This window comes from Dipodomys ordii, unplaced genomic scaffold (genome assembly GCF_000151885.1).
Source record: "Dipodomys ordii isolate 6190 unplaced genomic scaffold, Dord_2.0 Scaffold124, whole genome shotgun sequence".
NCBI classification, from domain to species: domain Eukaryota; kingdom Metazoa; phylum Chordata; class Mammalia; order Rodentia; family Heteromyidae; genus Dipodomys; species Dipodomys ordii.
In genome coordinates, this window is record NW_012267340.1 from 3,119,381 (window position 1) to 3,125,752 (window position 6,372).

The 6,372-nt window shown below is 47.9% G+C and overlaps 1 protein-coding gene across 1 annotated transcript in view; it reads left to right on the forward strand.

Annotated features, from left to right (window-relative positions):
* The window catches only part of Gk5 (glycerol kinase 5 (putative)), a 62,607-nt gene that overhangs the window by 29,857 nt on the left and 26,378 nt on the right, over positions 1-6,372 (forward strand). The window lies entirely within an intron of this gene.

Consider the following 6,372-nt stretch of genomic DNA (forward strand, 5'->3'; position numbering starts at 1 on the left):
GGGGTGCAGGGGCCTGGGTGGGCTGCAGGGGCCGGGGGGTGCAGGGGCCTGGGTGCAGTGCAGGGGTCAGGGGGTACAGGGGCCTGGGTGGGCTGCAGGGGCCGGGGGGGGGTGCAGTGGCCTGGGTGGGCTTCAGGGGTCTGAGCCTTGAGATTTGCTTCCTTTTTCCTGCGTCTCCTCCGTCGACCCCTGACCCTTTCCTCTTTGAGAACTGGGCAGAGTAGAGATCTGTGGTCTCTTTCTCCGCTTTCCCCACAAGCGCTGCCCCTGCCTGAGCACTTGCTTTCCCTGGCTGTGGGAGGTGGTAGATTAGGTTGGAAAGTTTGTTTCTTTTCTTTTTTTTTTTTTATTTCCTGTCTTTGAGATTTCATGAAATTATTCTTCATGGTTTGAGAAACCTCCCAAGTCATTGGGTGGTGGTAGTTAGCAAAGCCTTGAATTGTTGATGGTATGGGTGAGCAGCTTGCCAGGTTCACGCCTATCATCCTAGCTACTTAAGGGGGCTGAGGCCTGAGGATCGAGGTTCAGAGCCAGCCCAGGCAGGAAAGTCCATAGACAGTATATGTACATCTGTATGTGTATATGCATGTGTGTATTGTCGGTCCTGAAACTTGAACTCAGGACCTGGGCACTGTCCCTGAGCTCCTTTTTGCTCAAGGCCAGCACTCTGCCATTTGAGCCTCAGCACCACTCCTGGCTTTTTCTTGATTAATTGGAGGTAAGAGTCTCACAGACTTTCCTGCCTGGTCTGGCTTCAAATTGCAATCCTCAGATCTCAGCCTCCTGGGAAGCTAGGATTATAATTGTGAGCCACTAATGCCCGTGAGACTCTTACCTCCAATTAACCAGCACAAAAGCAAGAAGTGGAGCTGTGACACAAGTGGGAGAGCTCAGGGAGAGTGTCCAGGCCTTGAATTCAAGGTCTAGAAGTGGCCGGGGGTGGAGGAGGGGTGGGAAGAAGGAAAGGAAGAATGTTGATGAGCTATGACGCCCTTAGTGACTTTTACTGGAGGAAGAATTGACTCAGGGCCTAGGCAGGTGCTCTACTCCTGAGCCACACCGAAGTCCTTTTGGCCTTAGGTATTTTTCACATAGGGTTCCTTACTCTTGTGCCTTCTCCTTATACCTCCAGCCTTCTTCCTAAGCCCCTTGCCTGATTTTACATGTCAGCTTCTTTGTTGAGATATGCTTTCACTAATATTTAGGGGCGGGGGGGGGAGGGGGGAGCTAAATTTGAACTTCAGTTGTCCTAATCTCTGTTTCCTGAGTAGCTGGAGTTAAAGGTGTGACTCATCTTGCCCAGCTTTTTCTTTGTTGCCTCTTTTTTTGTATTTGTTTTGGTTTTATGGTGTGGCCCTCAGACCCAGACCCCTGTGCACCCGGGCTCCTCAGCTATACCTCCTTATTTACTGTTACAACGCTGGCATATTTCTTTTCTTTTCTTTGTTTTTGCTTGTCCTGGGGCTTGAACTCAGGGCCTGGGCACTGTCCCTGAGCTGCAAAGGCTAGCACCCCACCACTTGAGCCACAGTGCCACTTCTGCCTTTTTCTGTGTCTGTGGTACTGAGGACTGGAACCCAGGGCTTCATGCATGCTAGAGCGCTCTACACTGAGCCGCCTCCCAGCCCCCGACGCCGGCATCTTTCTGTACTGTCCGTGTTAAGCACAGGAACCGTTGGTTCCTTACGTCTAGACTGCTCCTTACAACAGTGGCCACCTGCCACGGGAGATCCACCCTTCTTCCCACTCGGTGAGTTTGTCTCTGTAGTTGCCCAGGGGCTGGCTGGCCCAGCCTTTGTTTTGAGGACAAGGCAGACTTTGATTCAGGAGAGGATACGGGGTGAGCTGGGGCCCACGGGGCTCAGGCTTCCTTTCCTGGTGGCCATGTGTGGGAAACACGACTAACCACCACCTGAAAAGAGACAGATACTGTCCTCAGTGACCCCTTGTCTTCTGCCTCGTCTGTCACAAGCCCAAGGGTACTTTTGCCAGTCTCCTTTGTGATTGTAGACACAGAGCACTTTTGTTGAAGCAGTCACTTTAAAAAAAAAAAAAAAACGGAACGGGTATTTGGAGCCAAAACAAGAAATGGTTAGAAAATACATTTGTATAGTTGCTGTGTCATTTGGGGCAAATCATTAGTTGTTATATTTTTGTTTCTTTAGAAATGTTAAGTGCTGCTACACAGTGGTTTGTGCCTTCTAGCTACTTGGGAGGCTGAGATCCAGAGGATCGCAGTTTAATAGTTTATGAGGCGCCATCTCAACCTCTAAAAGCTGGACATAGTGCCACATACCTGTCATACCAGTCTTGAGCCAGGCTAACTTAGGCACAAACAGCAGACCTATCTCAAAGATAGTAGTCAGAACAAAGGTTTTTTTGTTCTTTGTTTTTTGGTTTTGCCCAGTCCTTAAACCTCTTTTGCCCAAGGCTAGCACCCTTCCACTTGAACCATAGCACTACTTCTGACTTTTTCTGTGTATGTGCTACTGACAAATCAAACCCAGGGCTTCATGCAAGCTCTATTACAAAGCCATACTCTCAAGGAAGATTTTTGATTAAAATACCTTTATTTATTTATTTTTTGTCCAGTCGTGGGGCCTGAACTCTGGGCCTGAGCGCTGTCCCTCAGGTGTTCAGCTCAAGGCTAGCACTCTACTACTTGAGCCACAGCACCACTTCAGGCTTTTTTCATTTTGCTTATGTGGTGCTGAGGAATCGAACCCAGGGCCTCAGGCATGCAAGGCAAGCGCTCTACCACTGAGACACCTTCCCAGCCCATGATTAAAGTACCTTTAAAGTATGGATATGTATGTCAATGTCAGAATGAAAACGCTTTGTTTTATTTTGACATACTAATTTTAAGAAGGCAGAATGGATGGGATGAGGCTCAAGTTGGTATAGTACCTATTTAGGGAGCAAAAAGACCTCTAAATTCAAACCCCAGTATTTTGTGTTTTGTTTTGTTTTGAAAGGCCTAGCTACTCAGGAGGCTGAGATCTGAGGATCGTGGTTCAAAGCCAGCCCAGGCAGGATAGTCCTTGAGACGCTTATCTCCAGTGAACCACCAGAAAGATGGAAGTGGCGCTGTGGCTCAAGTGGTAGAGCGCTTGCTTTGAGCTGAAGAGCTCAGGGACAGTGCCTAGGCCCAGAGTTCAAACCCCATGACCAGGGCTGGAAAAAAAAAATCTCAAAGGTGAATCAAGATTGTGGTGCGGGGCAGGAAGCCAAGATGGGCTAGTCATGCTCTAGTTGGTGCCATGTGGATATTAATAACATCGTTCAAGGAGCATACAGGGTCTGGGTACAGGTAGCCGAGGAGAAGCTTGTGTGTGTCTGGCTTATGTTGAACAAGTGATTGATTGCTCAGGCCTTTAAACATCCCCACCCCTGCTGTATGCCTTTATTTATTTTTCACCAGTCCTGGGGCTTGAACTCAGGGCCAGGCACTATCCCTGAGCTTCTTTTGCTCAAGGCTAACACTCTGCCACTTGAGCCACAGCCCCACTTCCAGCTTTTTCTGCGATTAATTGGAGATACTTAGAACCGTGATCCTCAGATCTCATGCTGAGTAGCTAGGATTATGGGTGTGAGCCACCAGCCCCAAGCTTTCTTTTTAAATCATAAAAGTAACATGCCTCTAAGGTAGCTGGGCACAGTGGCTGGCACGTGTCATCCTAGCTGCTCAGGAGGCTGAGATCTGAGGATTGCCAGCCCAGGCAGCAAAATTTGTGAGACTCATTTCCATTTAGCCACCAAAAAGCCAGAAGTGGAACTGTGGCTCAAGTAGTAGAGCACTAGCCTTGAGTAAAGAAACTCAGGGACAGTACACAGGCCCTGACTTCAAACCCCAGGACTGGCACCAAAAAAATAAAATAAATTTTTAAAAAAGTAAATGTGGAGACATTTGGAAAATAATGTGAATAAATGAAAAATACAAAAACTCCATTTTCTTAGGGTGAAGTGTCTGATAGAATAAGGATCTAGTGCTTCAGAATGCTCTGCAGTGCTGGGGTGGAGATAAATAAAACTACACATTTAGAAACTTTTGTAGCAATTCCCTAGAGTAATTTTAATATCTTGTCTCTTATAAAATAAAACGTTTTATTATTCTGTATCATTCCCCTCTCCCCAAAATGTACTTTAATTATAGATTTTTAAAAATTTGGGGCTGTCTGGGAAAGTGGCTCAGTGGTAGAGTTCTTACCTCCCATGCATGAGGCCCTGGGTCCGATTCCTAAGCACCACCTAAGCAGAAAAAGCCTGAAGTGGTGCTGTGGCTTGTGTAGAGCACTAGGCTTGAGCTGAAGAGCTGAGGGACAGCACTCAAGCCCAGAGTTCAGGCCCATGACAGAAAACAAAACAAAAAGACTTTAAAAAAAATTTGTTTCTCTGATTTCTCATTGGGGCTGGCTGTGTAGCTCAGTGGTCAAGCACTTGCCTAGCCGTGTGTGAAGCCCTGGCTTCCATCCCTGGCAGCACCAACAGGAAAACAATAAAGATGGCTTGAGTTTCTCGGGTTGGTTTTAGCAAATTACAGATAAATGATTTGCAGTTGATTAAAAGAGGAATTTAGCTTAGCACCTGAGAGGTTCTGTCATAGACTCGAGCTACGATGGAAGACAGACCTAGCTGAGCGCAGGGGTGTATTCCTGTAATCCCAGAACTCCACCACTTCGAGAATGGAGTTCAAGGCCATCCTAATGTATATAGTAAGATTTGTTTTGTTTTGTCTCAAAATGAAAACAAATCCCAGGCTCACAGAATAGGATTCGATTTATATTGCCAAATAAGTCACTTGGGGGGGGGGGGAAAAAGTGGGAAAGAGAATCTCAGGATGGGGACTCTTGAAGTCATTTGGCTTGTGACAGGATAGACCCGGACGTAGTGTTGGTGTGTGTGTGTGTGTGTGTGTGCGCGTGCAGAGTTTTTCTTGTGAAATCAACATTGACTTCACTTTCCATATGACTCCCCGGCCGTCCCCTCCCCCCCCTCCCCCCCCCCCCCCCCCCCCCCCCCCCGTTTGCACTGCCTTCCCATTAAATCAGTACAATGCAGTGTCCATGGACTCCCACACAGAAGTGATGAATGGGACCTTGGCACAGGTAGAACCAGTCCACAGGCTGTCGGCTGAATCACCACACTGACGTAACCGCTTTTGTGTTCTTGAGACAGGCTCTCACTCTATGAGCCGAGGAGGGCTAGACAGTTCTGTCTCAGCCTCCCCAGTGCTGGGGTTACAGGGGTGTGCTGCCCTGCCCAGCTCTTAGGTGATGTGGAAGAGAAGAGAGAGTACCTCCTGGGGAACAGATGAGTGGTTACTGGGAGCTGGGTTAGTGGGAAGGTGCGACTACAAGCCAGGCTTGAGGGAAGTTTTGAGTTACTCCCACACTTGTGCTAAAACTCACAGAAACTACACTCTGGTTTAGAGCTCCCTTTAACTTTATGGTGAGTCTGGTTTCTTGGGTGTTTGTTTGCTTTGCAGTATTGGTTGGGGTTTTGAACTCAAAGCTTGTTAAACAAGCTCTGCACTTGAGTCAATTCTTTTTTTTTCTTTTTCTTTTGCTGGTCCCGGGGCTTGAACTCAGGGCCTGGGCTCTGTCCTTGAGCCTGAGCCTCTCTGTGCTCAAAAGCTAGCGTTCTACCACTTGAGCCACAGCACCACTTCCAGCTTTTTCTGTTTATGAGGTACTGAGGAATTGAACCCAGGGCTTTGTGTGTGCTAGGCAAGCACGCCACCACTGAGCCACATTCCCAGCCCCGCTTGCTTTTCTCTTTTGCAGATGTAATTGCATGTTTTTGTGCAGGACTTGGCTTTGGGTGACAGTCCACCAACCTCTGCCTCCCAACAAGCTAGGATTACAGGCAAACTTCCTTTTTGAGATAGGCTCTCACTATTTTTTTCTGGACTGGCCTCCAACCAATATCCTCCTCTCTCTGCCTCCCAGGTAACTGGGATTACGTGTGCACCACCATGATGTGTGGCCCCTTACTTTTATAATGGCTTAAATGACACACATTCCAAGATATCATTAAAAGAAACACATTTAAGAAAAAATAACAACCAAAAACGAAATCCCTCTTAAAGGCACGGGAACAAAGAGGAAGAAAGTCAGAATCCAGTAGACTTGAACCGCTGTTCCAAATGTGAGCGGTGCATGAGGCAGGCATGCGTGGTGCGGTGTATTGGAGATGACATCTTCCTCAGTGTCCCTGCACCCATGTGCTTTGAGGAGTCCACCAGACAGACTGCCCCTGGTCTTTTTTTTTTTTGGTCCTGGGGCCTGAACTCTGGGCCTGGGCACTGTCCCTCAGCTCTTCAGCTCAAGGCTAGCGCTCTACCACTTGAGCCACAGCGCCACTTCCAGCTTT